Source organism: Pinus tabuliformis, chromosome 7 (assembly GCF_031772625.1).
Source record: "Pinus tabuliformis cultivar Carrire ecotype Pingquan chromosome 7, CPIR1, whole genome shotgun sequence".
Classification (NCBI taxonomy): Eukaryota; Viridiplantae; Streptophyta; class Pinopsida; order Pinales; family Pinaceae; genus Pinus; species Pinus tabuliformis.
In genome coordinates this window covers 578,495,244-578,520,106 of record NC_142293.1, presented here as the reverse complement: position 1 = coordinate 578,520,106, position 24,863 = coordinate 578,495,244, and the positions used below count along the sequence as shown (strand labels likewise).

The 24,863-nt window shown below is 34.3% G+C and overlaps 1 pseudogene across 1 annotated transcript; it reads right to left on the bottom strand.

Annotated features, from left to right (window-relative positions):
* Positions 1-17,609: 17,609 nt before the first annotated feature.
* LOC149248745 (putative E3 ubiquitin-protein ligase RZFP34) lies at positions 17,610-21,907 on the bottom strand (annotated as a pseudogene). Its single transcript, XR_016266700.1, has 9 exons — positions 21,334-21,907; positions 19,331-19,418; positions 19,120-19,179; positions 18,772-18,810; positions 18,593-18,663; positions 18,411-18,454; positions 18,247-18,287; positions 18,049-18,131; positions 17,610-17,938 (listed from the first exon to the last, which is right to left on the bottom strand). The product of XR_016266700.1 is annotated as a putative E3 ubiquitin-protein ligase RZFP34 (transcript).
* Between the last annotated feature and the right edge of the window lie 2,956 nt (positions 21,908-24,863).

Here is a 24,863-nt window from a genome sequence, read left to right as displayed (position 1 = left end):
AATTGGCCACACTTTCAGGAACATTGAAATGAACACACCGCCCTTCCCAATGTGGTTTCGTCGAATGAATAATGTTGGTTTGCCAAGTGGGTCCGAGGGCAACATAAATTGGTCTCCAAATTAACCGAATCCCTACGATTCCGTTGTAGAAACATGCAGAGTCCAGTAACAAATAGAAGACGGGTGGTGAAAAATTTCCTCAACTTTACAATCTCAAACAGATTTTCACGCGTTGGGTCTCTTGAAGTCTTTACAGGTATTTACTGGGCTGCTAGCTAGTTATTCAACAAAAGTCGTGATTTATTAAAAAAAAATGTCATATTTAGAATTATGAACACTTATTTTTTTAGGTTAACAATTTTTATATTAAAGTGAGACTAAATTTTTATAGCTAAGAATCTCTTTAATAATTAATAAAATAATAATAATAATTTAAAATAAAATAATAATAATAATTTAAAATAAAATTATAATCTAGTCAATAAAATAATAATAATAATTCAAAATAAAATTATAATCCGGTTAATATTTATGTTTTTTTTAATATTAACCATGTGAGATGTATTATTATGTAAGCGCTTTGATGCTTAAAAGTTTAACTTATATGGATGCACTTAGTTAAATATCTATATATTTAAAAAATTATCAAGAATCTTGGAGATTCGCCCCCACTTTATTATGGAGATTCTTACTTTCTATATAGGATTTGTTACAATACCATGTCTTAACAATACTGGATACCCAAAAACAATAAGTCATTTCAAATGACACTAGTTAATATGACATTTTTTTAATTAATCAATTTAATAAAAATGACATAACTACTTTAGAGATAAACCTCAACCTTTGATTGTGACTACTATTAAAAATATTCTAGAACATTCAGGGTAGATTAAATCCCTACTATTCACCTAATAATTATTGACAATAAATTAAAATTATGGAAGTCCTATTACAAAATAGACACCATAATTATAGATTTATTTTAAATTATTATTATTATTATTAATTATAAAAAAATTAATATATAAGGTAAACATTTGAAAAGCATGTAAAAAGATTCTTAATAATGGATATTCACCCTCACTTTATCATGGAGATTCTTATCATGTAAGTATGATTTGTTTCAATATCATAAGCCAATATTATGGTTTATGGTTTATTAGTATCGCATACACAAGAATATCATAACTCATGTTCATAAAACATTTTTCTTCGTTAATCAATTTGATTAAAAGGTAAGAAAGGGCATAACTATATTTGAATCTTTGATCTTTGATTATTACTAAGAATATTCTACAATATTCCATGGAAGTTAAACTCATACCATTTAGGCATGTTTATTTTGGAATGGGGCTTGTAAAATTTATTTATTTTGGAATAGGGTTATCAAACTTTTCATCCAGGCTTGTTTATTATGGAATAGGGCTTTTAGAATTTGTTTATTTTAGAATAGGGTTACCACAATTTTAATTTAATAATCAATAATTTATAGGAGGGTGGTAGAGATTTAAGGAGTATTATAGAATATCCTTAATAGTAGTCACAAATAAGTGTTTGAAATTTATTTAAAAAGTAATTATGCTTAATGTAGTTGGTAAAAAATTATAGTTTGTCCAATATATAAAAATATTCAAATCAACTTAACAAATTGAATTTAGATAAATGTAAATATTTAGATAAATGTAAATATTTATAAGTATTAATTTATCATGAGTAAGAAAATATTCCTTTCAAAATATATTTTATATTATTTACATTAAAAAAAATCATAAAATTTAATGAAATTATAATGTTTTAAATTATTATTTTTGTTAATTATTTAAAAAGTTAATATAACATTTAAGTTAATTATAAAATGAAGTTTGTTTGATTAATACTTTCATAATTAAATATACGCATAAGAATGAGATATGGAGATAGTATTGGTGGTTGTCTTTATTTAAATCTGGGGATGGTAATGGTGGTTGTGTTTATTTTTCAACTTTCCTCATTTGAAAAACATAATACATTTTGGTAATGTATCCCGTCCACTTTTAACAGTAAAATATAATAATAAAAACAAAGAGTCGAACTAATTTGCAAGTGCGAACGCAGTTCGTCAGCATGCGCGGGTAAATGCAAGTGTGAACGCATGCCGTCACCAAAGTCTCTCACCATGCGCAGCTAAATGCAAGTGGGAACGCAGTTCGTCACTTCTTGTAATGATCAAAAGTAAAGTCATACGAATGTAGGCGACGCAGGTACAAACAGCTTTCCATTTCGTTTACACTCGATTTTTCTTTTTCTTTTAATTTCTATAATCTTTTTTAATTTTGAGTAGTTTGTTTTTTTCAATATTATTTAAATTAAAAGTAAACATATATAGTCTTGTTTTCACTTATATATAGTCTTGTTTGGGTTTGAATTATAAAACATGCGGAGAATAAATCTCTTCATCTAATAATTGAACCACATTCTCAAAACTTTTATTAATTCCAAAATTATAAATTAAGAATGTAAATTATTATAATTTTTAAAAATATTAATATATAAATATAAATTAATTATAATTTTATTAATAATTAAAAATAATTATAATAAATATGTTTATTTATATATTATTTATTTATTTTGAAAGGTTTTGTTCTAAGAGGTTTTATGAGTATATGTTGTGTCATGATACATGAAATTTCAATTTTAAAGTCACTTGTAATTTTAAAGATTTTTCTTTTACTTGTTTATATTATTCATTGTTTATTAAAGATTTAATTTTTAAGTTTTATTTTTGTTTTGTGTTAAATTTTATTTTTGGTTTATAATGATGTTGTTGATTTACATTTCATCTTTGCTTCTGAATGTGGATGTAAAATTTTGTGTCACAATTTTTTTTGGTAAAGCAATTTGTATTTTCAATTTATCTGTTTTCAACTCAATGACTGTGGTCAAATTTATATATGAGTACTCGTCATATTATCTCAATTTAACATCATCACATACATAAAACATGCTTAAATTAGTTGGCATATACATTGAAGGGTTTGATTGAAGATAAATTAATGATTGACCTAATTCACCATATGGTCAGTCCTTAATATTTATAGCTAATCCAATATGGTGAAATCTTTTAGGTACCTAATTCACACTTATTTTGAAATGACCCTAAAGGTAGGACCATCATCGTTTACATTTCATGCTCATTATTTGGAATGGATTACTGCAGATTCTAGCTTCATCTAGTGTGATTCCAATTGTTAGGCCTCAACACTCCCCCATGTCCACTAACTTATGTCTCTCACTAATTTTTTTCAAATCAAATCTTTTGACCGCTTCACTCATTCAATGTGCTATCTTGTTTGTAATTATTGGGTATTTGTTGTTGGAATGGGTAATTTTTTCTCAATTGCTTGTAGTTTTGTTCCACTTCATGTTGTTGACATGTTTGAGTATGGTAGTGGCCTTATTGAATTTGTTTTTATGGTAAAATTGTTCTTGTAGTATGTGTACTTTGCGCCTATTGGTTTTTTAACTAACCTTCACCACTTAAAGTGTCATATATAATCACTCGGATTGATTGTAACATCTATAAGGAACAACTTGGCCATGAATTGTTTCATAAAAAGAACTGACATTTTTGCCAAGTTCAAAGAATCACAAAAATATAAAAAATCTAGTAAAATATTAACTTGTCTTTCACATTTTAATACAACAACATTATTTATTTAATCATATTGTTATTGTTAATGTTAAAGTTAATTAGGTTATATTAAATAGTTAAATGAGAATTTCTTACTTAAAACTTTAGAAAAGCATGTGTGTTCTAATTCAATTTTACTTTTGAGTGTTGTGGATGAGATTAATATGTGATAACTTTCATTCATCAATTTTAAAAAATAATTATTGAAAATTTCATTGTTCACCATTACTAACACTTAGATTTATCTTCTATGTCAAAGGCATGGAGTAATCACTATCAATTCTCTTTGATTTTTAAACTATACTTAAGTAATACATTATTATAAGTTTGTTTCATAGTTATTTTAACTTTATATTTTGGAGTACATACAATTATTACTTTAAACATTTTTAAGAGGTAGGTATAAGTGCCTTTTCTCTAAGTTCCTTAGTTCATTCCAAAATACAAGCAATTACCAAAGTTATTGTTTGCATATATTTCTACATTTTTTAATATTTTATATAGGTTTCTCTAAATCCATTTGATTGTGAATTATTTCGCATCATTAGCTTCAAAAGCCTTTAATTGTGTAAGATATTCCCTTCCCATAAACTAGGCTTTGTTTAGTATTGATTGAACTATTATGTTATCAAATGCCTCACAAATATCAACGTTTTCATGAAAAATCATAATATATTATAGCAACAATGTTTGGGTTTATTTACACATGCTTTGAAATATTTACGGTTTCCACAAAGATCTTTCTTTTGACATATCTCTAATTTGGATCTTATTATCTCAATCAAGAAAAAGCCAACTGAGAATGATTACCTCGCAAGTTAGTATGAATTTCCCTCTCATATACATTCTCATTCCATACTTACAAAAGTTAGTGTAAATTTCCCTTTCATATACAACCCAATACTCATAGAAGTAAGCCCCTCTCATCAAGGCAGCTTAGTTGTAACTAAGCCCCTCATGTAACATAGTTGTAACAAATGCTTATCTATATATATATATATATATAAACAATAGTAACAATCATATAAAAACAACACACATAAACCATCCACGCCATGATTTACTCTAGAAAACTTGAACTCGAGAAAAATCAACCTAATATATATACATATATATATTATCTTTTGGCTTAAAAGTAGCCACTCCGGGCAACACCGACCTAATGAGGCTTCCGCTCAACTCAGGCACATTACAATGGAGAATCCAAAAGAGTTTTAAAGTCTTTAAATACATGTAATACCACAATCTCAATACCATAAGTCATCAATATTAGGTGTTTGAAAGCACCATTGTTGACCTAATCACCTTTACTCTTTTACGAAGTCAAGTTCACCTAATAATCCGCCCTTTAAACTTTACTAGGAAGATTTTTCAGTTCCAATGTGGGAAAGACTCATGCTCTCACCCTTATCACCTAGGTCTATGTCTAAACTTTACCGACATGGGTATGCATGCCTAACTAAGTCTTACAATCAAATTCCTATTTACATATAGATTACAAATTTCCATCTTAAAGTTTTTTTTGTTACTATCCTAGCACTTATGCCATCATTCTCTCTCCTCCATACACTCCATGCATTTTTTCCCAATGCATTCATCATGCTATTGAAGAGAACACAACAATTCCCTACAAAGAACCACCACTCGATAGATGCACCCAAGATGGGTTATTTCATAATATTATGTAGGAGATATCTCATCATTGTCAATATTTCAAAGTAGACCATTTTAATGATCTCTCTTCATTATAATGAAGAAGACATGAGATTCCAACTTACATACAACCCCACATATGATAATCAGTGTTAATGTTAATTGGGGAGATGACATTGGATTGTCATCTCCCCACCAAATGGGTGTCATGCACCATGATAACATCTTAGTGTCAGTGAAGGATGTGAAAACACCACCAGTGGATTTGATGACCTCATATCCCTTCACTTGTACATCACACAACTTATCTCCTCCTTTGTTGACAACATTTTTGTCCATGACTTTAAAAATCACTAGAGCCCCTCCTCCAACAATCTTCTTCTTGTATGTAGGTGCCTCAATCTTCTCATTGCTTAGTTCCCTTACCATATTTGGGTCAAATAGTCACTTGGGGTCTGTCCTCCTTTTTGTAGCACTTGGGTTTGATTCTCATGTGATTCTCTTACTATGCACAAGGGAACATCTATTATTACTCATGGTTCCAACACAATTAGTAAATGCATTGTTGGTTCTAGAAACCTTTCAGATATCATGGTAGACTATAAAAATGCTTTCCACTCCTAAGATGGAGATTACTAGTTTTTTGTGGTTTCTTGGACAATATTGCCTCCACCTTGACACACAACAATGCCTAGAATAAACCTATCTCAACCAATAGCTAACAACAAATCTCTTTTATATGGTAGCTCTAATTTGTTTGTAGATATTTCAAAAACTTATCAATGAACTAGTGGAGTACCTTTGTTCTGATATCGATTGTTAATATTAAAAAAACAATATAAGTTAAATGATAATAATAATCACATAACAACAACACACATAAACCATACATGTCATGATTTACTTTGGAAAACCCTAACTAGGAAAAGTCTTTTAAAAGCTTTAACTGCATGTAATACCTAGAGTTCAATACTATGGATCATTAATACTAGATGCCAAGAACTACCAATATTAATCTAATAACCTTAATCCTTTTACTAAACTAAATTTACCTGATAACAACATACTTCATTTATATCATTTCATCACTATTTAATTTTTTAATTATAATGAACACACTCAAACTCATTTCAAAAACAACTTTTATATTTAATAATAATCTCATTCTATTTTACTACCTAACACTTCACCTTAACTTCACAAAAATACGCTTATCCCAATGAGAAATGTTTATCAAGACTTCACGAACGGTCGGCTCACATTTATAATAACTTTGAAAAATCTTATCAAAGACTTTCAAGTAAATATTTTGAAAAAACAAACCTTAAAAAGACTTATCACCTAAGAAATCAGTTCAAACCTATGCGCATATAAAAATATACACCCACCACTATTAATTAGGTTTTGGTTTCACATATAGAAAGAATTTCAAAAAATGAAAATTTAGAAATACAAGTCAATAAAGCCCATTGTGAAAGGGTATTATCTCCGAGAACAAAAGAGAGATATTTTTCAGTGTGATGCATTATTAAGTTCCCCGGTTCATACTTCTAAATATCACACCAAAGGTTTTTTTTCGATTAATGGAATTTAGTTTATAGGTTAAGAAGCGTAATTATCCTTCCCCAAAAAAAGTAACTACCAATTTTTTTCCCTTAAATTTCTATTCAGATTTTAGTTTTATTTTTAATTTCCATCTCATTTTTCTAAAATTCCTATTCAAATTTTTTTCTTTCTAATTTCCATATATTACGGGGATTAATTATAAGACAAAAAGTGGCATTCTTGAAATCGCTTGATGAACAATTATGAGACCTCTGGGTGTGAAAGAGAATCGAGGAAAAATCCACTTGGTATCAACAAAGGACGAACGGCAGCCTTGTCAAAGCAATCGGAGTTTCCCTTTAATCTCATTCTATTTTACTACCTAACACTTCACCTTAACTTCCTATAGAATTTGATACCATACTCAAATAATAAGTAGGTCCGTACAGTGATGTGTGGTTTGACGGTAAGACACATGGGCGAAGCCCGGGAGGTCTGAAGTTCAAATCTCATTGAGTACAGTGACCTGCTGTGGTGGCGGCTAGAGGGGCGGACCCCAACCGTGGGTGTGCTCTTGCTAAAATCATAGGTTCTTAATATACCCGACCTGCAGGTGGTTGGTTATGCTCTTGGTGTTATAGTGGCAGCAATGAGGTTTGATCCTGGGTCTCCCGTGGATTAAACTTGATAATTACCGATTTACCATGTGTTAAAAAAAAAAAATAATAAGTAGGTCCCGCCTGAAGATGGCATGGTCACAACAAATTAACCGCTTATGTTGGTGTGGCCCCCAAGTTCCCCTTTCTCGGTAACAGTTCTCGATAACGTGTTTTTTTCAAATAAGAATGAGGAATTATATATTAATAAAAGAGAGTAGCGAGTGTGAAATAGAAGGCTATTCATGTATATGCAAATACCAATATCGATTGGTAGTTCTAACACAACACTCTACAAAATTTCCAAAATATAATAAGGATATTAGAAAAAACGTTAGATCATAACTATTAAACTATATATATATTTATTGATAAGTGCTTTGGAATCCAAGGTATGAGGAAGATTTGTAATTCTTTCAATATTAATGATAAAAATAATCCAAGGTGTGTGTATATAAACAATGTGTCTCATAAATAAAATATCATAATTGCCATGTTAGAATAAAAAAATTTAATGTCATATATCTATAACAGAAATGGAAATTAAAATTTTCAAAAAATTTAAATATTTTATGAATGTGTTGCCAAAAATGAAAGAGATGTGTAATTCATTCCATGTTTAGTATGGAATTGAAACATGCTATGTGTGTCTTGCTCTCTCTATATATAACACTCATGTTTATGAAATGTCAACAAAAACATTTTTTTTTAAACTACAACTTTGTATTATCAAAATTCAGAGGTCAAATGTACATTGATTTTCAATTTTCTCCCTAAGGATTTGGATTTCCTCATTATACATTACAAAAAAATGCCCTGGACAAAGAATCCTACACTAAACAAAACTCAGAATCCATACAATGTTGATGACTAAGACCAACAATTGCCCCATAACCTTGCAATATAGCAAACATGCACGCTTGTCAAGCAAAGATACCATACAACAAAGTCAATACATAGGTGATTGTAACAATACATCGAGGAACATCAAATAACCAGCCGAGGGTTAAAAACATCGGCAAATGGACAAGGACGTTATTGACGGGGCCAAAGACCAACCATAGAGACATCGAACTATATTGTCGACCCTCTAAGGCTCTATTAAATCTTGGAGGAGGAAATTGTGGCTGACACTCTTGCACTTGAACCTAGAGGGTCCATAAGATCTCCACTGTTAGACTCACATGCAATGTGGCCCTCAATGTGCGCTAGTCAGGAATCAATCATGTCAAAACAAAACCTCTAATTTATGAGCATGTGTTTGATGTCTTCTAGGGTGGTTAAGTCATTGTATCTCTCCACTTGCTTATCCTTAAGAACCAGACCCAACAAATTTTTCATTTGCTAGTGAAGAGCAATTGAATTCTAGTATTCCTTCTTCCTACCCTTGGTGTGACCAAGGTCACGAACCCATGTTGACATATCCTCCAAGAGTTCTGAATCAGAATGGGATCAACGCTCACTCCCTGCTTAACTCTCTAGCTTTCGAATTTCCTTTCTTGTCTCTAGCAGAACAACATTAAAGTAATTAGTAGAGGAATTATGGGAAAAAAACATTTCCCTTCGCTACCCTTGCGGGGCACTGCCACCTGCCCCTGTCTACAACACATTCTTTTCCTCGCAGGCATAGCTACAATGCTAGGGGCACACCTAGAGCAATCATTGAATATCCTGTGACCTACAAAGAAACAAGATTGAAACTAGATGAACCCACTTCGAGACTAGGCCCTAAACCAATTATGACATCCCCATACCTCCAAACATATGTTTCAAACTCAACGGTGTTAGCAGAAGAGACAGTAGAGGACACACCACCCTCGGCATACATCCCACATCCCAAAACCATGAGATATAACACTAGAACCCAAATGTTAGGTGTGGATAAGTCAACCCAACAACTAGTTACCAAGAATCCCAACACATTTATAATATAATTCACACATATATGCCCTCAATTTTTTATTAAAATTGCCACCTCTTACTTAAAAGCACCCAAAAAATAGAGACCTTGGAAACAATTACACTAGCAAACAACGAAGTTCCTTTGACCTCTACCAACTACTAAGGATTGAACTACAACAAACCGATGCAGTAACCCTAATAGAACAAATGAAAAAGGAAAAAGGCTTGATAATTCGCACATGAATGAGCATTTGGCAACCTCACCATCCCAACACAGTGCCTAGTGCCCTGCATCGGTAAACAATCCCCAATGCTAGGAGAGCTCCCAGTATCACACAAGACGCGTGCAAGCCTCTTGCTTCAAATAGACCCATGTGTTAGGGCCCAAGCTCAACACCAACTCAACAAGGACAAATAACCAACAATGGGAGGCAGAGGACCAACCCTCACCTCCACTCCAACCTACACCAACATGCTCCAAAAACTTTATATGACCATCAATATGTAGAAATTGCCAACTGTTGTAATGAATGCCACTGCATACAGGCAGGTCGCGCCCCTCCCAGCGTTAAATGCACCTTCCGTTTGGGAGGGCATGGACACTTCCACCAAAATTTCCATCTCTTCAATATTAAAACTGTGTATGTGCAACACAAATCAAATTGATAAAAGTACATAATTTTGTTCAAATTTTACATTTTCAAAAAAATTATACATTTAAAAATAATAATAATAATAATCCCTCAAATTATATATATATATATATATATATATATATATAGCTTTCTTAGATGGCGGGAATGAGATAACTATTTGGGAAATAAAATATTAAAGGTCTGAGCATGATCAATAACAAAGGCGGAAGAAATTTGCAGTATGAGTGAAATTATCATCAATGGTCACCATTACCACATGATCTATTTGACTGTGAAATATTTTGCAACGATGACTCATACGACTCTAAATTGGGCGTCCAATACCCTTTCACTTATTTTTTCAACCTCTTTAAAACAGATCTGGTAAACTTAGTCAAACACTTCCGCCCCATATCAGTCTGCAATCTTGTCTATAAAATGATATCCAAGACCATTGCAAACCGTATGCAGCTCACCCTCTCCTCATTCATCTCTCCAAAACAATTCAGTGTTCTTAAAAATCGATAGATACACGATGCAGTTGCAGTCACACATGAATGTTTGCATTCTATTCACTCTAAGAATTTATGTGCTGCAATCATGAAGGTGCACCTTAAAAAATCCTTCGACTGTCTGGATTGGGGTTACTTGCAATTGGTCCTCCACAAAGTGGGAATACAACCCTGTGCTGCTGAGTGGATCATGGCATGCGTTTCAAGTGTTCAATTTGTGGTGATTATAAATGGATACCCAACGACATATTTCAAGGCTAGGCGGGGTCTTCGATAGGGTTGTTCTCTTTCACCCCTCCTTTTTATTTTGGCGTTGGATGGACTAAGCCTTCACATTACAAATGCTGTTGCTGAAGACCATTTCCTACCACTCCACATTGGCAGAAATATTCGGATCTCCCATAGCTTCTTTGTCGATGACGTGCTCATCATGGGGCTCCTCAACAGGTTTGCTTGGCTACACCTTTTCCATATTTTCACTAAATTTGGAAATGCAACTAGTCTTATAATGAACCAAAGTAAATCTGTTATTGTACATGATCATGGCGATAAGGATATTACTGACTACATTGCTAGTTTTTTTAGGGTTGTTTCCGAGCCCATGTTTGGTGGTATGAAATATCTTGGCTTCCATATTAAGCCATGTAAATACAGGGTCTTAGATTAGCAGTGGCTTGTTGACCGATTCTATCGAAAAATTTCGGGCTGGGAATTTAGATGTCTTTCTATGGGAGGCCGCTTCACTCTAACTCAGGCTGTGATAACTCAGATGGGTGTGTACTAGGCACACTTATTCCATATGCCCATCTCCATCATCAAAAAATTAAATGGGATCATTGCTCATTTCATCTGGTCCGGAATGCGGCAGAAGCACAAATATCATCTTACCAAACTTGATCATATCTCCATGCCGAAGTGACTGGGAGGCTGGGGCATATTGCATTTGAAGAGATTTGTCTATGCTCTTCTGCTCAAATCATTATGGAGAGGGATCTTTGGTACAGACAATTGGAGTTTAATCATAAAACATAAATATCTAAAAGACATTGACTTTATGGTCTGGATGCATAGGGGATGTATTGGTTGCAATACAGGCTCTGTTGTTTGGTGCAACTTTAAAAAGATCAGTCATTATTTTCTATCACTGCTCACATGGAAACTGGGTACTGGACACCACATTGCTATTGGACAGGATTGTATCTGGGGCCTTAATGATATTGACGAAATCTCGGATCCCCTCCTACATGGTCTTAACAACAAGGGCATATACTTCTGGCAACAAGTCATTTCAACTTGGCATAACAGTTGCCCAATTTGGAAGCGCTCAACGAAGCTAGGACTGTATGGACAGACTGTAGAGGAATGGAGCAAGATCTGCACACAACTACAGCTAACCGGAATTTGCAAATATTCAAAAAGAGATAAGATTGTTTGGAGGGGAAAAATGAAGGGTGACAACATCATGGTGGTGGAAACATATCAACAACTATATTGTTGGGATGCCACTCATCCTGAGGTATGTTGGTTCTCAAAATTTTGGAATGCTCACATCCCTACAAAAAACACTCTTTTTCTCTGGTTAGTTTAGAGAAATAAAAATTTGACATGGGCAAACCTACAAAAAAGAAATTGGTCTGGTCCCGGGATTTTGCGTTCTATGCAGGAGTCCGGAAGAAGATAACTGGCATCTTTTCTTTATGTGTCTCGTTGTTTCTAAAATCTGGCAAAATATGGTTGTCATATATGGACTCCAACTCCCACAGTTCACTTGCATCAGTGATTGCCTTGAATGGTGGAGTCAACAACACACTACCTGGCGCTATATTCCACCTATTTTCCTATGGGAGATCTGGAGATGGAGAAACAACATTATTTTCAACAACTACAGAGAAAATTGTGCATTGGTATCAGAAAGAATTAGAAGCACACTCACATCTGAACTACAATTGGGCATGAACACTAAAAAGTCTAGAAAAACTAAAACTGGCCCAGAGATCATATACCCAGCTGGATTCTTTGACGGTGCATCACAATGCAGCACATGCAGATGCGGTTTCATAATCCTATTTTCACCTGAATAGGCATATCATGTACACTGGGGCGCAGGTAAAGGCTCTAATACAAAGGCAGAGGCTATGGCTTTATGGGGCCTACTCTGGTTTGTTCAATTTCTGGGCATATCTACTATTCACATATTCGGGGACTCTAAAATCATCATTGATTTTGTCCGTAGCCAGGCTACCATACACAAGCCCACTTTACAAGGCTAGTTACAACAAATCACAGCACTCTGGAGTACACTCCAACACTCCTCGATTCAGCATATTAGACTTTAGTAGGGAGTTCAATATAGATGCGGATAGTCTCTCCAAAAAGGGAATTCTAGACAAATTGGATGGCTTACACATTGAGATCAAGATGGGAGACACTTGTATGGAAGCTGGGATGCTGCCACTACAAAGATAAAAAAATTCCGCCTAGACATATTTCTTCTTTTCCTTTTTGACTACTGAAGGACTTTCTCTGAGATTCTCTATGGCTATTAGTAACTAGTTACAACATTTCTGTTTTCACCATGTCCGTCAGATACATGACTTTATTTGTTATATAAGATCTTTCTGTAGAGATGATAATTAGTATGTTTGTATAGTTGATGGTTAGTCACTGTCCTATCTCTGATACGCTGTTGTTTTGGAAGCATCGCCATTAAACAAATGTGACCATTTTGTGACTGAATATGTCACGTTTTTCATCTAGAGGGAAAAAAAAAAAAAAGAAAGAAAAAAGAAAAAGCAAGGATTTGGAATTTCTTACTGGGAATATTATGCATTCCGAGATATCAGAAAAATTTCCCATGCAAAACCGTAGCTCATCCCCCGAATGTTCTCGAAGCAATAATGGTGTGGTTTATCTACATTTTTTTGGGGAATATTGACGGTCTCAACATTTATCAGCAATGTACTTGGCTCTTATCTCTCCATGGCGTTTATTCATACAATGCACTATTAATCATATTTCTTAAATCTAATCCCCAGTTATGATTTATTATTATCAATGGTATGTAATATTGATGTAATCCGATCTAGTGGCCCATTATTGATTAACTAGTATATTTTGAAGTAGAGTAAAGTAACACTGAAGAAGGGGGTTAAATTTTGATTATAGTTAAATTTTTTATTATATGTAAATGTATTGAATGTAAAATTAACAATATATTTTAAAAAAAGTTGCATGATAATTTAATGTCTTTCACTTGAAGTTAAATTGTACTCTTGAAAAAATTGTATAAAATATTATAATTTGGATTAGTCACTATTAAATTAATAGTGATTAAGAGGTAAATTGAATCTTATATTCTTGATTTAACAGAACTAATAAAATGAGATGTCTATACATTTACAATTTTATTCCTACATAAATAATGATGGGAAGTAATTCTTGGTAAATATATTTCTTTACAGCTTATTCCTATCTTTTGTTTCTTATGCAAAGACTTGGTTAAATTATACTGAGAAATAAGTGATATATACAACTTTATATGTCAAATTTACGATTAAAGTATCTTTTGAATTATCCAATGATATTTAGTTTAGTGTAGCTAGATGTTAATGGAATTTCAAAGGTGATGAATACACATTTTTTTTTTAAATAGTGGGTGCATCTCTAATAATTAGACACATAATGAAGTGCCTTCACATTATAATTTATTAATTAGAAATAATTTTTTTAATTGTTATTTTAATAAATATTATGAGTTATATTAAGAAAGTGGTTCTATCATTTTTTAAAACTAATTTAGATCAATTTTAATTTTGGATTTATTAAGTTTTCAAAAGAACAAATCTCTTAAGATGCAAACCTTTTTTAGAGTAAAAAGAGATTTCATCCTTAATAGATAATTAAGATAAATAAAAACTAATTATTGTGAAAAATAATCGGTAAAAATTAAATCTTTACCACTAACCCAATAATTATTGATAATTAAATAAAATTTCTAAAAATCCTATTCTAATATAAAAACACTTAAAATAAATTATAATTTACAATTCTGGAAATAACACTTGTGAGTTACAGATTCCAGAAATCGATTTGAGCGAAAGCATAAAGATTAGAGTGTTACTCTTATCACCTCCCGTGGAATCGAGAACTCGATGCTGCAGTGCCCGTTGAATACATGGGCATCTCAGCCAAATTGTTACAGAAGGTTGTTGGATTGAGGTAATTAGGGAGCGCCCCGGACGAAGAATGGAGCGTGAGCAGGGCGGAGGGAATGTTGTTGCTGCCGATTCGGGCGGGCCGCTTTGGCTGTGTCTTCAGTCGACACGGGGAGGCCCTCTTGCTACTTTCATGGCAAAAGTCCGTCATCTGCTGAACCGTTGCTTGGAAATCAGCGGGATCTGCCGTCATAATCGTGATCGGAACTCTCTTTCTCCTTTGCGACCGCCTCTTGCTGATGAAATTATTCATCGCCGAGATGGATCTCTGATTATTACATGATCTTGATTACGCCTTTGCGGGCAGCGTTCGATTCCCCCCAGTCCATCCAATCCGAAACTTCGAAACTTGCTTTTGCTGCGTCGGAAGCCTGGGAAGGGCTGCCCGGATCACAACTGGACACCGAAGACGACGCTACCTCGCTAGTGGAAGGTGCTGCATTCTTCTCGTCCGAAGTCCTGATGTTGAGTCCATCATCATCTGGTCTGGAGTTCAATTCCCTCTCCAGCGCTCTGATTACGATTTCCATGTCCCGTTGGGAGGCCTTAAAGATCCATGCAGCGTCAAAGTCCTGGTCTTTGGCCGTATCGGAGGGCTGGAAGCGCCAGGCAGCCAGGGCTTGTTCCCTCAATACGCTTCTGCTTCTGTAAGGCACTGGCAGCTTCGGGTTCGATCTCGTGACCTCCTTCAACACTGATTTGCTTCTTTGATTGATTGATGAATGAACCAAACGAGAATAAATAAGAGAGAAGTGCCATAAGCATACCCTCTGCCCATGGGAATGCAGTTGGTAAGTTGTTGTAATAGTCAAAGTAGGTAAGTTGTAATAGTCAAAGTAGGCGACTCATGTACAAACAGTTGTCCATTACAGTGGTCCATTTCATTTCTTTTCAGTGGTATTTTACTCTTTGATTTTTATTTCTATAATATTTTTAATTTTGAATGGAAATTATCTTTTAAAGAGTATTAAAACTAGCATTTGCACCTGATGTTGTAAAAGAAACACCATAAGGCATAGAGTATGGAAGAATAGCGACATGTGAATGGGCATTGTTGAAAAGGGTGGATGATAATGAATTGCAATTGAATAGGATTATTAAATTGGAATTGTTTAATTTTTCTAGAAGAGATGTTGGCTCAAGCCTAAAGGATGAGCAATTTGGGATGGCTAAAGGCTTTCTAATTGTTTTTTATTATAGTAAAATTTGATAATTCATTGGTTTTACTTTCAAAAGCTTGAAGGAATTTGAAGAGCATATATAGAATTGCTTTGTGGGATTTGATCCCAAAATCATTGATTTGTAAATACATACTCAATGAAATGTTAATTGGTTGAAACCCTACACAAATGTTTGATATAAGCAAATAAGCTGGAAATTTCCATTATTCAGAAGAATTGTAGTACCCAGAAAAAACCAGACCCCTCAAATTGAGCATTAAAAATGCTATTGCGTTAAAACCTTCAAACTTGGTGGTAACCCTTCAAATTTGGGTAGAACACTGAGAACGAGTATTTCTATCTTTTACGTGAGAACATTTTTATTTGAGAACGAGTGTTTCATTCTTTTATTTAAAAAGTAATTTGGTTGGAAAACTGAAAATGAATGATTCCTGAAAACTGGGAATGAGGGTTTCATGAAAAATCAGAACCGAGTGTTAAGCAGTTAACCGTGAAACTCTTCAACCAACATGTGTTGTAAATTGACACGGTGGCCGAGATGCACTAAATTGACAATGATTTGGCCACATGGGAAGAAGACATAAAAATTCACACTGGATAACGAAACATGACACTTGAAGAGTTTCTTCAAGTCATCATTAAATTGACAAAGTGGCCGAGATGCACTATATTGACAATAATGAGTTAGCCACATTGTGGCTCGCCGAGTGTGGCCACGACGAGATGACAACAACAAACTGACAATGAATTGGCCATATGGAAAGAATGAATAAAATTTCACAAGGAATAAAAATGAATACTAGCTAAAACTGCACCATCACAAAAACAATGGCAAAACAATTTTCCAAAAGAAACTTCCCACCTGAGCATTGCAACAACTTGCACTTTTGCAAACAGATTGCTCACAACTACCGCGCATTGCAAACTAATCTCTTCCCAAGTATTCAAAAACAAAATTTTCCAAACAAATTGATACAACCACTAAACATTCCATAATCACTCACTTCAGTCCGACAGATAAACAGTCAGATAGATAAAATCCATGCAAATATTCAAGAACATATTTTTGCAAACACATCGCAAGACTATTGTGCATTACAAAATAGTAGATTCAGCCTTGCTGATAAAATCCATCCAAATATTTAATAACATAATTATAAATACTCATTGCTCACAACCGTAGTGGATTTGTAGAATAATTGCTTCAGCCTAGCAAATAAAATCCATCCAACTATTTGTAAACTTCAAAGTCAATTATTAAAAAACATATAAACAAGTTCCACTATGAAGAATTTTGGCAGATGCACAGCCCTCTCTTGCAGACAAGATAAAACAGCCCTCTCTTGCAGACAGGATAAATTATTGTTCAACAACCAGTTTTATACATGAAGACACATATAGCACTTCAACATTGATAAAAGACATCGTCATACAACATCTTGTATTGCAGTCGATTATCAGTGAAAAGTAATAGAAAGTGCAGAATATTATCAGTGTAAAGTAATAGAAAATGCAGAATATAAATCACGAGGAATGTTGTCTACCGAAAAACAAATTAAATTTATACATGAAGACACATATAACACTTCAACATTGATAAACAGTAATTATACCATATAATAATGAAGAGCTTAACAAGCATCAACATGCAGTATGGGTTCCAAAACATTGATAAACAATAATTATACCATATAATAATGAAGAGCTTAACAAGCATCAACATGCAGTATGGGTTCAAAAAACATGGCTTCGAATGGCAAAAAGTTCCATATTAATAAGCAGCTACAATTAGCTCGAGTCGACCCATTCAATTAGAAGTCATAACAAGAGGTTGTGAGCCAGGGCACAAAACAGGCCACATATGAAACTTACTGAAGATGCTCGTGCATCTCTTTCAAGCAATGCATGTGAATAGTGTGACCACAAGGCAATACGCTGATAAGCTTTGTAGAGTCGAATAAATACTGCAGAGGAGTCAACAGACGAGGGTTCAGATATCTAAATAACTTCAGTCTAAATTATGCTATAAAAAGAAAACTACAATTACTACACTATGCAGATAAGTGTGACCTACCTCAAAACACACAGGGCAGTTGTGGTGCATTGCTTTTTCCACACAAGGGTGGCAATCCTTCAAGCGGATAGAGTAGCAACATCCTAGAAAAAGGTACATGAGCAAATAAATCATTCTCGCACTACAATGAAACAAGGGAAGAAGCGGTGATAATTTGAGAAGAAGCAGTGATAATTTGAGAAGTCATAAAGAACATACCACATTTATAACAGTGGAAGAAATTATCGTTGCCGCCAGTTCTGAAAACCAGCACAAGTAGCTAAAGTCAAAGGCAAGAAATACATCTAATACATTTCACAATAGCATGAAAGATTACTTTACAAGAGAGCGAGAAACATCAAAGGAAAAAGAGAAAAGCATACCTGCAAATTCCACATCCGTCATAGTGGTATTGCTGTTTTGAGTCCTGGAAAACCAAAGTGGCAAGTACAATTAGAACCAAAAGCGTATACATCCAAACCATATTTTAATAATCTTGTAAGAATGAAACTCTTTGTTTTCCTGAACCAGAACTATTAAACCTGAAAAGGCATTAAAAACGTACCTCGTCATCAAAGAAATTGCATTTTCATAGAATTACTTTCCCATACAAACACCACAAGTAACGCAGGTTTGCTGAACTTGCAAAATGACAGTGCATAATCATTTTTAAAATAACTCAAGAAGCATTATAGTGTTTACCTCTAAATTTTATGCACATTATTAAAATTAAAAAGGCTCAGCTCTTACATCTTGTTCAGTTCTACAATGTGAACAGATAACCTGCATACATACAAGAATAACTATAAATAACAAGAGCAATATACTGCAAACATACGAGAATAACTATAAATAAACAAAAGCAATATAGTAATCCAGCAAGTTAGATAAAATTTGCTAGATAATTGACCATTTATCTTTTGAGAAGAATAAAAGTTAAATCTTTACATCTTTCAAATCTACCTTCAGAAAATATTATGATGTTACAACCTAAAAAATCTTTACTAATTACAAAGAATACATATTGTTCAGAGCATTAAGACAAACATCATAATGAATAACATCTAACTGGAAAACAAGATAGAACCTTACCTTTCGAACTTCATGGCGCGGTACATCATGTCTGTCAAGTGGATGGACATCCATTGAATTCTGTTCAGATATGAGATCAGTCCATACTATACCCTCACAAATGAAATTAGAAGAGACGTAATTTTCTAGTTCTATTTTAACAAGTATATAAACCAAACACAACCGTTGAACTTGAAATAGCTACGAATGAAGTAAAGAAAAAGAAGCATACTTTGGCCTCATTATGACAATGCCTACAGTCAAAGACTTCATTACAACATGGAGCCCTTATTTGGCATCTCCGGCGGTAGTGTGAACATCTGCCATCAATTATCAGTATCAAGAAAACACACATCAGTAAAATCATCCCTGTATGGCACATTTTTCACCACTTTGTAAGATGCATGGAGATACCAATAAGAATATATCAAAATTATATATAATAAATAAAAGGTATAAATGTTACATTAAAGAATAGTGTATTGAACATCTCCATTCTATTTCAAGGAAGAAATACCAAATACAGTATGGGTATGCATGTCAAACAATGTAGACACTCACTACCTTAAATATTTATGTTAAGGACAACAAATGACCAGGATGAATTCCTTCACAGTTAAAAATAGAAATGTCATAGCCCCACGTTAATGAATGCTATTTTTGCACACTTCAATTCCCTGAGATTCATTGTCTTAGTAGAAAGTAAATTAAGCTGAATAAAATAGAGAGACACACAGAAACACTCTTCTCATGTTAGCAATACAAAGAGGTCACTTTGGCACAACCTCTTTTCTTGTTCTATGAGATGAGATAGGTTTTCTTATGGCCAAAATTTGGGATAAATAGAACAAATATGTGGGATACCATAGCCCCGCATAATATGTAATAGTTTTTCAGCTCTAAAGAAGATAAAGTTAAGAATTGAAATTAGTTCCACATAAAGAACACATGCACCAACTATAGGTTTCCAACGTTAGCAACAGAGAGAATCCACTCCATTTTTTTTACCAATTAAGGAGAATGCCCAAAGTTTCTCCTCCTTCAATTAAGGAGAATGCCCAAAGTTTCTCCACCTTCAATTAAGGAGAATGCCCAAAGTTTCCCCTCCTTCAATAGAGAACTATACTTAGTATAATGAAAGAACTAAATCATAAAGAAAGGTAGTTGATAGCCAGGACAACTTCGTTTTGACACAAGTGCTGTTCTATAGACCTCGCTGTTAGAGAGAAATTTGAAATAAAACCGACTGCATTAAAGGGTGCCAACAGAAATTTATTGTTGGGTCATGGACACAAAGAGGCTACCCCACGACTTCTACTGGATTACAGTAGCACACAATTACTCATTGTTCACAGAAAGTTCCATTACTACACTAGTTCAAGGGTGCTATAAATAAGTACCATGAAAATGTCGGGGTTCAATTTATTTCATTCACCATATATTTTCATGATATGGGCATATTGACTTCCAAATGTTTAGGTCAATAAAATTTGCAATAAAATTCTAAACTAGTCCCTTCTCTTGGTACAGGAGATGAGATGTATGCATATTCCCACATATTTTTTGTAATAAATATGAAATATGCAGGCATGCACTCATATGGGGCATGCATTCATACGAAAAATTGTTCAAATTGCCAATTGCATGCTCCAGGTGCCAATTTCACATCGATGCCGGTGAGGGCAGTAGCTGAAACCAGGCTAGCAACCATTAGAATCTGAGTGTCCCGGATCCTTGTCTTCTCTACCATCCTGCCACAGAATGCAAAAAGCAAGCAAATACTCTGCTACTATATCGCTTGCCCGATGCCATTACACCACTCAATGGTTCCAAGTGAGAGGATATTCCCAAAGTAGAAAAAATGCGTTCAGCCTGGTGAACTAAAATAAAAGAGCTCCATGAGTAAAGATATCGAACAAAGAATGAAAGAAAAAATTATAAAAAGCTTATTTTGAAATCAATGTATACTAACAGCACAGAATCTGACCAGAAGGCTTCAGAGCATTCCAAAATCTCCCGACTTTAAGATTTGAAGAAAACGTAAAGAGATTGACAGGAGATTAATTTCAAATACAAAGAATTGTATTCTGGGACTCTCTCTATATCTATAGTCACAGAAAACCTCCAAAACGAAGAAAAACAAAAAGAAAGTATTAAAAAAAATGATGTGTAATAGCAGTGCATCTAATTCTTGTCGCCCAGTTTTAATGAATTGATTTGAATTTAATTACTAACCCATATTGCATGCATCCTTGATTAAGCGTATCTTCCACCACCATCGTTGGCTTCATACGAGCCATGATTCAAGGAAAAGAGCGATCTACAGCACAGAGAGCAAGAATGAAAGCATAAGACCAAAGCCCAAACATCAAAACAGAAAATCCAAAACCACAACAAAAAATTACTATCAATCTCTTTCAAAAAAACCACTTTTAGGCAATGCAATCGCGATCACACCACCTTAAATAAAATGGAGATTTTCCCGTACTAAACCCTCGAAAACAAATTTGAAGAACAAGGAAAATAGGAAATCAAAGCAGACATATACTCTGAGACAAACTAAAATGGAAATAAAACATGGATCCTAACCCAAGAACAACCACAAACCCTAGGAAACCAAGAGAATTCACTAATTCAAGAACAATCTGACATGAACTTCAGAACTTTTTACATCAAAAACCAGCAGACACGCTACAAGAATATAAATATGAATAATAAATAGAAACACAGCCAAAAGAAGATAACCCTGGAAACATACACCAAAATCCTCTGCTACACAACGCCCTTTTTGGGATAATCTGCATTCACAGTTTTCTGCCATGAGTGCATGCTTGCCTGTTCGATACCTGTTTGCCATTAGAAACATGGGAATACAGGTAACCTGATGAGTGCATGCTTGCCAGATACAATATGATAAAAAAATTACAATTATGTTTAGTTGCAATTGGTTAGTATTCTTCACTGGCATCTTCATTGGACGGCAATGTTATGGAGGGATCTAGATCTATGATTCAGGATTCTTTGGTTGGTATCTGGCATTGTTTGACAATCTCTGCATTATTTGTTATTTGAACCTTATGCTGCAAACATGTTTTTGCTAATGAAATCTGTTCATCGGTTTCCTTTTGTCAGTTATAGAGAGAGCGGGTACAAACGCAGCTGCTGGCAAAAAGATCATTGTTGATTAAGGAAGCCAAACTGTTAGATTCGACCACTTATTCTGATTCCATAAATGTTTTTGTTTGTTTAAGAGTATGCAAATACAATTGTATATACCCTTCATTTTCTTTCTCTTTTTATGTAAACATTTTTCTGTATATATTAAAAGTATCCTTTACAAAAACAAATCAGAACTGATAATAAATAAAGATTCATAACCTTCTGAAAATGAAAAGTTAAAAGAATGTACAAATTAATAAGTTTAGATATGTCTTAAACTAATTCGAGAGATAAATGAGAAGAAAATACTTGACAATGAAAATATGAAATCAGTCTACAGTTGACTTCCCTATTTGAAGCATTTACAAAGATCACAATATTGTGCTCTAGGCAAAGAGTATAGTCAAAAACTTGAATCAAAGAATGGAGGACCCATGAAAACAGCATGATAAAAATCTGTACATTACACCGAACTTTCCTAAAAATCTATGTGAATAAGAAAACAAATTTTTCCGATTGCAAAGTAAAATATATCAGTATCATTGTCCCCATGTTGGACCTGCAACAAGTATAAACCGAATGTAAGAACTCAGTACTTCATTTGTACTAAAAAAATGCAAGTAAATTAACTCATATCAAAGAATGCATACATCTAAACATGGGAATAATTTGCACTCTAATTGATAATAAGGAAAGGATTGTTGTAATGTCCTCGAGGGATTAATTGGCCCAAGGGATGAAGTATCCTATAGATCCCCGTAGGCTATAGTCCTCGATAAAAGGGAATCCCCAAAATACCCAATGATGGGCAAGTTTTGGGGCAGCTGGGGCAAAAAACCCAAAGTTGGAGTGGGGTTTGGTCACTGGTGTGAACATCACTCAATTAATTAAACAAAAAGACCCCTCATGAAACTATAAATACAAGAGGCCTAGAAACACTTGAGGCATAATTGGATTGCATCATTTGTCTCTGATTTTCTTTGAGCCTGAGGCTCTGAGGGTTGAATATCCCATTTTCTTTGACTAGTTTCGGTGGAGGTGATCCCACCCTACCTAGTCACTCTTTTTCATTCTTTTTATTGGTCTCTTGTTCTGGCAACAGGGTTTTAATTATTGAAAGGAGCAGCGAATTAATTTTGGGAAAACCTGTGGCAAAGCAGTACCTAACTCTACATAAGCTGGACAATTTCTCTGAGGTTCAGTTATTAACTTATTGGACAGACCAAAATCTTCTTGAGTTTAGTTATCGTGGTTTTTTTCTGTGTGTGTGGCAAAAATTAAGACGTCCTGAAACACATCACAACTCCAGAGGCCAGTATAACGGATCTGAGGAAGATTAACAAGACAATCAGGCAACATCCACCTGAGGAGGATTGTCTGAAGCAGATCACATATCTTGAAAAGAATTGTTTGAAGCAGATCACATACCCTGAGGCCGAGCAACCATTCTGTAACAGATCGCAATTCCTGTAGCCATCTCGCGACAGACCGAAGTCCAAAAGTGGACCTGTGACAGTCCAAGGCATCTAGTGGTGATAATCCAAGCCCTTTTAAGGCTGAGCGAGACCTCCTGGAATCATCTCATGGGTCCTGTAGTAGACTGGGTATGTTCTGAGGGTCAGAATATCATTTGCTACCTTATGATTGATATGAAGGGTTTCCTGAAGTCGATTTCCACAGATCCAGGGTCCTGGAATATAGTGTGGGCCCTGTAACTAAAAGAGAGTTCCTGAGGAAGTGGGAGGGTCTAACTCGCAATATGTCTGAGGTATTGAGGTGAAGTATGTGCCAAATCCGAGACTGCATCTTTGCCTGAAGTAGACGTCACCCCTTTTCTCCACTTGCCATCAGCAAATCGAAGAACCTCATCTGATCTACGTTTGTCATAAGTCCCAGAACTGCTAAGGCAGCTTACGAGCAGTAAAAAGGGCTTAGAGAGCTCTGAAGGAAGCCGTATATAGAGCCAGGAAAATTATCAGTCCTAGTTGGGTATGTTCTGGATAATGTTAGTAGAATAGTTTTCAAAGTTGTGGATCAGAATAGCTGGATTTGAATTATTTTTAAAGTCTGTGGAGTTCATTTGTACTGCAACTGTTGAACCCAGGTTGTATTGGCATTATTGAACTGTTACAAAACTGTGTTGAATGTTATTGTGGAGCAGTGATATTGTTGAACAGTGAGATTGTGTTTGAATCCTATTATACTGTACCACTGAATGGACTTTTTGTTTCACTGCTTAATTGAGTAAATAAATTTTGAAACCCTAGTACAAAATTACCAGTGATGAAAGTAAGCATTTTGTCTAATATAAATAATTAATTATCAGCACTATAATTGAATTTAGAAAAATTTTGCTCAGAAAAAATAGAGCTTTCGAACAAGTAGAATCTCTACCTCTCAAACCCAAGATGGAGGTGCCAGCAACAAAGCCACCCATGGCTTCGTTCCAGAAGTCCTTCTCTTGAAATTTCTCAACCACGTGATTGGTCAATGCAAAGACCTCTCCGATTGCAGCAAATGTGAGACCATAACTCCCCATAAGTTGCACAGTCTTGATCAAACCTGAAAGGGAAATGCTCCTTTCAACCTTCGGCACATCATACCAT